Source organism: Camarhynchus parvulus, chromosome 3, assembly GCF_901933205.1.
Source record: "Camarhynchus parvulus chromosome 3, STF_HiC, whole genome shotgun sequence".
Taxonomy (NCBI): Eukaryota; Metazoa; Chordata; class Aves; order Passeriformes; family Thraupidae; genus Camarhynchus; species Camarhynchus parvulus.
The window spans coordinates 22056246-22066004 of record NC_044573.1 but is presented as its reverse complement, the minus strand read 5'-3'; positions in this window follow the sequence as shown (position 1 = coordinate 22066004).

The window sequence follows — 9759 nt, the reverse complement described above, 5'->3', positions numbered from 1 at the left end:
TGTGGTGTAGTGCACATGGGTCTGCTCTTTCTCACCATTTGTCAGCTGCTGCCCTGGCTCACCTGAGCACTCTGCTAACACTGCAGCTGCTGCCTGCAGAGCCTTCATATTTCGGTGCCAAAGTCATGGACCTCTGACAATGGCACTGAGGATGGACTTCTCCAACCAGTAACAATCATATTGCTGCTGTCTTCTGCATGGCTCCAACCACAAGAAAATAATCTCACTCAATCACTGACAGAAAGCAAATTTAATATGGCAGGGTTGTATTTGGCCTGCTGGCTTTTGTCTGAGCTGCTGAAGCATGCTAGTTAATATCATGGGGCTCACAGAGGGAACTCTGCTTTTTCACAGACATACAATCTTGCTTAGAAAAGTGCCACTTTCAGAGTAATCAGAGTAATATACCTTGTTTGGTTTGGTTTTTGGTGTTGGGTTTGTTTTTTTTTTTTAGTGCTTGTTTTCCCTCAGCAAAACAGTTTTTCATTTACTGGAAAGATCTTCATGCTATTTACTTCAAATCCAGTTAGCCCACCCACACAGAAGTGTATCATGAGCAAAACAAGAGAAAGTTCATTCAGTCTCCAGCAGCAGTCCCCAGGCTCTGCAAGGCTGAGGCCCATTTAAGAATAACTGCTAATGTTGCCATGTCTTTTCCAGCACAGATTTCTTTCTCTCCCCTCTCCCTGCCTCCTTTCTCCCTCCACATGGCTGGGTTGTTGGGTTGTTGCCTGTGCCCAGAAGGGCTGAAAGGCTTGGGATTGATATCTGTGCTGTGGAGGTGCACTGGCAGGGACCTCTGCCCCAGGAGGGTGAGACAATCAGCTCAGAAAGGAGAGAAAGGAGTGCCCTGGGCCAGTAAAGGACCCCTGCTTAGATATGGTGCTCTAGAGCACAGCTGGAGCATGGGCATGGTATACAGCTCTTTCTCAGGAAAAGTCAGAATGATTCAGAGCAGGCTGTACTTTGTCCAGCACTCTGGGATAAACTTACTACAGAATTATTGCAGGGAGAGCTGTGAGTGAAGTGAACAGCCTTTCTACTGTCACCTTCTACAAGCTCCTGAGTGACAGGCCCCTTGTTGTATCTGAGTAGGCTCCGATGCTGTGGTTTTTTTTGCTCTCCTTCCCTTTTTTAGGAGAAGATGATAGCTATGGTTTATTAAAACCTAGAATCCTGAAGCCGTAGAAAAGAGAATCACCAGGTGTTGCAGTGCCAGGAGTGGAAAATCATTGCTTAAAATTAGGATTAACTAGAGCAAAGGAAGAAATTAAGGACAGAAAATCAGGCATAAGCAAACCACTTACACCCTCATGGAGACCATCCAGAGCACAATCACCAACCACCCCTCCTGCCATGGCATGTCCCTGCTCTCTGTGCACAGTGAGCCCAGAGCAGATGTAGAACCTCTGATGGTTTTAACTCTGTGCAGAACCACAAAACCTGAGCTGCAGCTTATAAACTGCTCTTGCTTCTTTCTTGCCTTTCTGTTCACCACTTAAGAGTCATTTCATAGTAGTGTAGTGGTCTGTTTAATTGCTGATTATCTTAACCAAGCAACTTAACTGAGTAAATGCAAATTCTGTTCTTTTAGCTCTGAGTGAAAATGATGAAGTGTCATGAAATACTCAGCCAAAAAACAGATGTAGTAAGGCAAGCTGAGCAGCAAAAAATACAACACAGATGGTCATGATAAATTAATTGAAGACACAAGGGAGAGAGATGCAAAAAAATGCCATGGAGCCTGTAAGTAGACAGATGTCAAAAATATCTGTGATTATGCACTTAATTGCACTCTCTGTGATTGCTTGATTCCTGATGTACACTCTTAACAAACAATAATCTCCAAAGGGCATTGCCAAGGTTCTTGGCTTTTAAAATGACCACATCTCAAATGCTGACACAATGCATGATACCACCTTTGCAGAGGTAATAATTTCTTAAACATTAATTTTCATTATGTGATGAAAATTTCTCTAGTACTAGACATGTAACTACTTTCACAAAATATTTGAAGGTGTTTTGTCTCTGTCTTACCAAAATATATGTTATTTTATCTTACACTGATACAAATCCAGCTGACAGCAATTGACAGATTTTCATTAGCCCCAAGAGGCTTCAAATTATTTGTCCTCTTTCATTCAAAAGTGAATTTTTCACTGTTCAAAATTCAGTACAACAGGAGTTTTGCCATTAAATTCAACAGGACCAAGACTTTGTCCATGCTCTGTTTGAGTTTGTTCCAGAGTCAGCTGAAATCAGTGCAGGGGGAGGAGGGATTTACTCTGATTTGGAAAGGACTTTAAAAAGAGGGGGAGAGTATAATGATAATGCCATCATTTCTCTGAATACAAATAGGGAGGGAATCTAATTAATTGCTCCATTCAGTGTGTAACTTCATTGTGTCGCTGAAAGTTCAAACTTCTTGTGCAAGAAACACAAACTTTTACACACACATCCCCTTAAGGAGAGAGTGATAGGAAGAAAAAAGGACAAGGACACCCAAGTAACTGCTCTGGGGATCTGAAAGTGAAGGACAAAACAGTAGTAAGGGTCTCTGGAGGCAAGAACTGAAAACTCAACGAGTCCCAGTGGGATCACACTGTTTGTGTAGAGGCTCCCAGAGAAAGCCAGCTCCTCCCACTCTGAGACACACAGAGCTCTGGAGTGTGCCTGTGTTCCTGCTTGGGTCTAACAGAAGCTTATTTTAAACACTTAGGAAAAGATGCAGGGTACAACATCTCCCTGTCATTACATCCTAAAACCTTAAAGCCTACATTCCACAGCTGTGGGAAGTAGGATCAGCCCTTCCTTGTTGCCAACTGCTTAAGAATGAAAGTTTCTGAAATGGTGGAGTTTCAGAGAGAGGCACCCTGTGGGCATTTGAATTAAGCCCATATTTTCTGAGATGCCATTTATATCCATGGACTCTTTCCAGAGTCACCCACATGGGAAGCACTTCCATCTAAGGAGGTTTCAACCCAGCATTTGGGGTGCTCCTTGCACTGCTCCACTGACCTGCTGGGCACTCCAACACCGGCCATAAGCCTCAAATACCTCTTGGCACAGCTGGGAGCAAAAGCTGCAGCCCTCCCACTGGCTTGGCCCTGGAGAGAATTTTCCCTTTTCCTGCTCTCCATCCACGTTCACCTCTTGGGCTTCCACAGAGGGATCTGCTGCTGCAGAAGCTGCAAAGACTCTGGCTCAGAGGGCTGGGAAAGCAGAGGGCAGGCACAACAATTTACCCTTTCCTGTGTGCAGTGTTTTGGTCAGGCTGAGGGAGAGTGCTGCCTCTGCTGCCTCCTGACCTGATGTCTAAAGCCTGGAGAGCCTGAGTGCTGCAGGGACAAGGGGACACTTGAGCTGCTCCTTGTGGGTCCCTAACAAGCCATTAAAAAAGCATCACAAGGGGACGGTGGGATTTGTTTTTCCAGATTTTATCAAACTTTCTCTCTTTAAAATGTGAATTCTTAAGGTAAATCTTAAATGTCTTGAACATAATTCCTTCAGTTAAACGCCCATTCTCCAAAAGCTATGTAGCATTACCCACGCACAGACATGTATTTCTTTCAGTGTGGGAGGTCAACAGTAGAAACTCCAATCCCAAAAATGCTGAGACTTATTCTAACTCTAGAGCCTGTAATTTTTATCTATGTAGTGAAATGATTTAGATGTTATTTAAACCCAAGCAAACGACTGCCCTTTCCTGAAGGCAAAGCACTCATTCATTGCCTGGCATTACCCGTGCACTACCAGCAGCCAGGGCAGGGGAGCTCTGCTGAGGGCAGGTGCTAAATGCAGTGATTTAGCGAGAGCACGGCTCAGTCTCTTAAGCAGAAGGTGATCTATAGAAGCAGATGTATCTAGCAGATTGTATTCACAACACACAGAGACTCTGTTCAAGCAGTCCCCAGCCTCAGTGCCCACCAGGGAGCTGCAGAACCTCGCTGAAGCAGGGTCCTGCTCAGCCCTGGAAGGTAAAACTCCCTCCATGCAGCACGAGGCAGCAGATGCAGATCAGGCAGAGGCTGTTCTCTGCACCAAGAGAGCTACCCAGACATATCTGAAATAACTCAGGCTCAGCCTAGATGAGATGCTCTGATACGATGCTTATCTGACACCCCACCCTTCTGTATGACAGGAATTGTTTTAGGCCTGCCTGTGGAATGTTCCACAACTTAACTCAAAATACTAATTACTTTACAGGCCAGTGCTCATTTTCCTATCATTGCAGCTGTCTGTCTGTTTTCTGTTGTGATTCTAAATGGTTAAGCAAGCTGCATAATCTGCTGTAATACGCTGTGGTCTGATGCATGCACCTAGATTGGAGTGTTACTTAAGCTTTAATCCCCAAGAAATCAGTGATTACCCACAGGAGACAAATGGAGGGCTGTTTATAGTATAGTTGCTAGACAACAGTGCACCATTGAAAGTATATTTGTCCAAAGATTAACTGCATCTCAGAGGCTGACAACTTTTCCAACCACCTGTTTCTGAAAAGTGAAGTTTAAAACACCTAGATTTTCAAAAGAAAGGAGAGCAGCCCGATAATGGCTTGGCATTTTCAGGACACAGGGAATGATGAGTGCAGTGCACAATGCAGAGGAAGGGGCTTGCTCTGCTGGGAAGTGAAGGAGCAGCATGATGAATACTCTGCACAGGTCCCTGTCACCCCTCTGCACACAAAAGTGTGCATTTCCCCAGCTTCTATACACCAGTGCTAGGCAGCTGCTTTAAAGCCTTTCATTCCCTGCCTCCCTCAGAGAGTAAAACCAAAAATAGTAAAGAAATTACAGAAAGTGTACCATTAAATCCATCTGGTTGTCTCCCCTTTCCTCTCCTGAGTGTTACAGCAAGGATCTTTGTTCCTTTTGGAAAAGGGGGATATGTAAATGGAGCACAGCTGGGCTGCACTTACCAAGATCTATTTGGCTATGCTCAAATGCAAACTGCATGGATAATGTCCAATTTAAATGGTGTTTCCTTACTTACTGCAGTGCTATCATACTTAGCTTTGCCTCTTCCAATAGCTTTGCCTCTTCTTATAGTTTGCTGGAGTTTTTCTTGTTTTGTTTTGGGGTGGTTTTTTTTGTTGTTTTGGTTTGGTTTTTTGCCGTCTCTTTGACCACACTGTTTTTATCTTCTTCCCAATACAGCAAATGAAGCAAGGAAGGAATATGTGGACAGGGGAGGGAGTCCTTTGTGTGGAAGAAGCAGGGGCACAAGAAATCCAACAGAGACCCAGAAAAGCAAGATTTTCCTGACCTGTCACTTCAAATACTGTTTTCATTTTTTAGGAATCAAGTGTCTGGATTATACAGATTTTACAATATATGGCCTCTATGTTACTTGACAACTTTTTGAATTAATCTGGGGTCTTTTTTGCAGAGAAGCATCTATTCAAAATGTACATGAATTCTTAAAAACCTAATCCTCTTAAATAATTTTCTCAGAGCAGCAGTGTGAGCAGTGCCACCACATCAGTGCTCCCCCTCCTCGGCTCGGACCTTTGGCTGGCCCAAACACGGGGAAAGGACTAAAGGACTTTGCTGGAGAAGCTGCAAGGCACATGTGGCTGCTGCTGCAGGGGCTGGGAGGTCACCCCAGCCACCATCAGTGTTGGGACAGCATGAAGCACAGCATGAAGCCTTCCCTGACAGTTCTCCATCTAATCTATTCCTGAATGCACAGTGGCAGGGATCCTGTGGCCCCCTTGGTTACCAGCTACAAGTTCCATGGTAACATTTTTCTTCTCGTCTAACATAAGTTCTCCTTCACACAGATTAACCTGATTTGCCCTCACCTTGTACCAAGTAGATGGGGAGAACAACTGCCCCAGTAGAATACCTGGGACTAGAAATTATTCCATGACCTGCTGTGACCCCTTGTTCTTAGTTTGCAGTACTCGTGCCACTTGTGTAGTTGTACATTCCTAAATATATAACTTCACCTTCATCATCACTGAATTTCATTCTGGGCCATTTTCCCTGCTAGTCCAAATCATCTTTAACTCAGGCCCTCACTCCAGGTGAGTCCTTCAGTCCTTTCAGGCAAGGAGGTCATAGCAAAATTATATCAATACATTCTCCAGTTAGCACCACTGGACATAACAGTAAAAATATCCAGTGGAGACAGGCTCACAGCACATCCCTGTGAGACCTTATTTGAAATTACCTCTTACTGAGATAAAGGAACCAGAGAGAGCTCAGAGAGTGGTTTTTCAACAAACATTTCTTTGTTATGGTGTTTCATCTACACCACAGGGTCCCTAGTGCATCATTAACTTCTAAATTGTTGCACAGAAGTCTGTGCAGCTGAGAGCAGGGCCTGGCCTGCACATTAGTAAGATTTGCTGTTCTGGTCTGTTTCAAAGCCATCAAGATGAAGACTCTCTATTCTTAGCTTGAGTAGTGGCATTAATGCGCAGCACTGCAAGAAAAGCAGAGAAATGTGTTCCCCTAAGTGCTGCCTTTTTTGGGGACAAAGGCAGTCAGGGCCAACCATAGCTCCCAGGACACCCATTTTAGACATATATACACACAGCCTCCAAAGTACTTGACACACATCCTCCCAGGCTGAAGCTAGAACTTGTTTGCAAATTCAGAAGAAAATCTGAACCTGGGTTATGTGCATGAATTTGAAAGGACAAAAGAGAAATTATATGGACTTCATTAAAGATGACCTCCCAGTAGATGTGCCAGGAAAACTGTATCCATTGTACCAGAGCATTTTGTTTCTTTTCTATGAATAGCGTCACAACATGAAAATTCAGAATGTGCAGGCTTAGTTTTCTGAGGAATTTTTCTCCTTTTTTTCCCTTATCTAGCAGAAAACCCCAGAACGTGATGGATTTCAGTACCTTATGCCCAGTGTGGAAAACACCCATTTAATAAATGGGAATATTTGTCCAAATAAAGGAACTGAAGCTGCTGGAAAAGTGAGGACTGGGTGATCAGGCAGCTCTGTGAACAAGAACAGAAGCCTTGGAGAGAGAAAATGTAGAAGCAAGAAGTTATTTTCTTATGCAAAAGCTGTCCACCCCCTTATTTCAAGAAACGACAAGCCATTCCCTCATGGAAGTGAGAAAAAGAACACTGAACATCTCTGTTCAACATTGCTTTTGATAAATTCTCTGTAAAAAGGCAGTCCCTGTCCCATCACACTCACTCGGTGTCTCCATGGACTTAGAGAGGAAAAGGACTTGAAGAGCATCAAGTGGACACTGTTGCTGCTCCAGCCTCTGAGAGAATCACTCCCCTCACCCTCCATTGCCAGCCCCTGTAGTTTGGAGAGAAAAGCCACACATGGAGATGGGCAGGTGACTGAGCCACCTTCCAGGGCTGGAGCTCAGTCCATCAGAGGGGATGGAGCTCCTTTGTGGCAGTGGGCACAGCTTCTCCCGTGGCTCTGCCTGTTTGGAGGTGGATGCTGCAGCTCTGTTTACCAAGGGCTGACAGCCTGCCAGTGGTGCTGGTGCTAAAACACACCAGTTACTTCTCAGCCCATGTCTGGAAGTGAACATGGAAAGGAATAGGTTAAAAATGGAAGCTCCTTTCTTTCCTGAGCACTGCTATTACTGTGAAATGGTCTCTGCTCAAAGCTTGCCTACGGGGAGGAAGAGATTGTCATTTGAGAGCACCTACTGCAAGGATATTCTTATTCTGCTCTGAGACTGCTTTTTCCCAATTATCCCAAATAACATATTCCATAAGATTCAATGCTGTCTTATTTCTTTCATGCAGTCAAGCCTCAATTGCCAGCAGAAGGCAAACTAGAAAGCTGATGGACAAGGCTAATCTCCTGAAGAGGGGAGGCTGCAGGCACTGCCCTCTCTGAGGACCCACTTTAGCAGCAGGTAGCAGAACTAGACAGATTCCCCTGGAAAAATTACTGACAAAAACTCAAATGCAAAACAAATAACCTGCTCCACTTTCATCTGCTTTTTGCTAAAGCAAAATCACTTGTCAGCAAGGGGGACATGAGCACACAGTGTGTTGTCACGGCCTGGCAGCTTGCACCATCTCCATTTTGCAAGGACAAATTCCTGCAGGCAGTGACCAGCTTTCTCTGACACTCTGAGTGCTTCTGACAGGGAAGTGCTCCCACAGCCCTGATTCTGGTGGGAAATGTAACTTCTGGAGTGAGATACTAGCAGAAGAGACCCTATGACATTCAAAGCAAAGAGCCTGATTGCCATCTTATCTTTCCCTCCAGCCTCTGGATGTCTCTGGCTCCTCCTCAATGCCCAGCCCTACACCCTCATATGAGATGTGGTGTAGAAAGGCTCTGGGACCAGACCCTGGTGCCCACCAGGAGTGTGGGTCCTGCACAACTGGGAAGCTGCTTCGTTTCACAGAGGGCTGCACTGCCCTGTGCAGATGGAGCAGGAGGAGAAAAAGCCCTCTTCACTTCTTGTTGCTGGTCTGGTGACTGTGGAGGAGCAGACAGGCCAAAGCAAACAGAGCAGCAGCAGTCAGTGCTATGTTGAGCAAGAGAGCACATGTGTGTGCAGGGTGGATTGAGTCCCACTCTAGAAGGCAAACAGCAGACCTGGTGCTCTAAAGTTTCAGATATCTTGCTTTTGATGAAGTACATTTCTGGTGGCTGCAGGTCAGTCACTATTGCCCTGAAGGACTGGGTATTCAGTGTAAGGTATACCAGCAAGCTGTGCTGAGCCCACTCTGTTCACACCAGCATGGAACCTCACCCATGCATCCATCAGAGCAGAACCTGCCTTGGGATGCCTTCACCACCTCTTTACTCTCATTTCAGCCCTGCTCTGAGCAAATCACCTGTGCCTGTCACGCACTCAAACTTTAGACTGGAGAAGAGCTCAAAACAGAAAGTCAAACTTTAACCCAGCACAGCCACAGGGAGTAGAGGTCTCTTTTGTGCTGCAAATATTTACCTAGCACATTACTGATGCTTTGGGACATAACTATAGAAGATTAGAATGATTATGATCTCTGCAAAAAGTGGCTTGTCGTGATTCGTGAAACGCAGCTCAGCCAGAATGAACCTGGTCCTGGACCAGCAGCTGAAATGCAAGGAAGCCTAAGGGAAGAAACATTAACGTGTTTTCAGTGATAGGGCTACAAGAGGATTAGTTCTGTGATGTCTGAGTCCAGCGTTCCAGAAACTGAATTGGCTTCTGCAGAATAATTCATTATCTCTACCGAAAAGCTTTTCTAAGGATTTGAAAAGGGACACAGAGAGGGGCCAAAAACTCACACTGGCTCCAGGGGGCTGATCTTTGGCATTGAACTCATGTTCATTGTATGCTAGCAAAAGAAGGCTGGAAGGTGGAGATAGACACCCATGGGCACTGGGACACTATAAAAAGCAGCAGGCCAGCTCAAAAATGGCTGAGGCAATAGTACAAGGTAAAGAAGAAAGAAAGATTTAGTTGCAGCAAATGTTCACTGAGCTTACACAACAGATTTTTTTCCTCCCTCCATACCATAGTGGTGCTTGACAAAGACAGATAATGCAGTTTTGAGTTATGATACCAACTGTAACGAAATCATCACAGCATCGAGGAATGCTGTTTTCAGCAGACACACATCAGTCAACTCTCACACGGGTTTCAGAATCCTGATTCAGATGGCTTTGTGACAGGATTTACCTGCACATTTATTCTTTAAGGTATTTCATAGCTGTTAGAGCTATTATTCAGCTCACTGGGTGGTTTATTTATTCTTTATGGAAGCTGTAAGTGTCCTGAGAAATGGCCTTTTTTCCAGTGACCGAACAGGTACC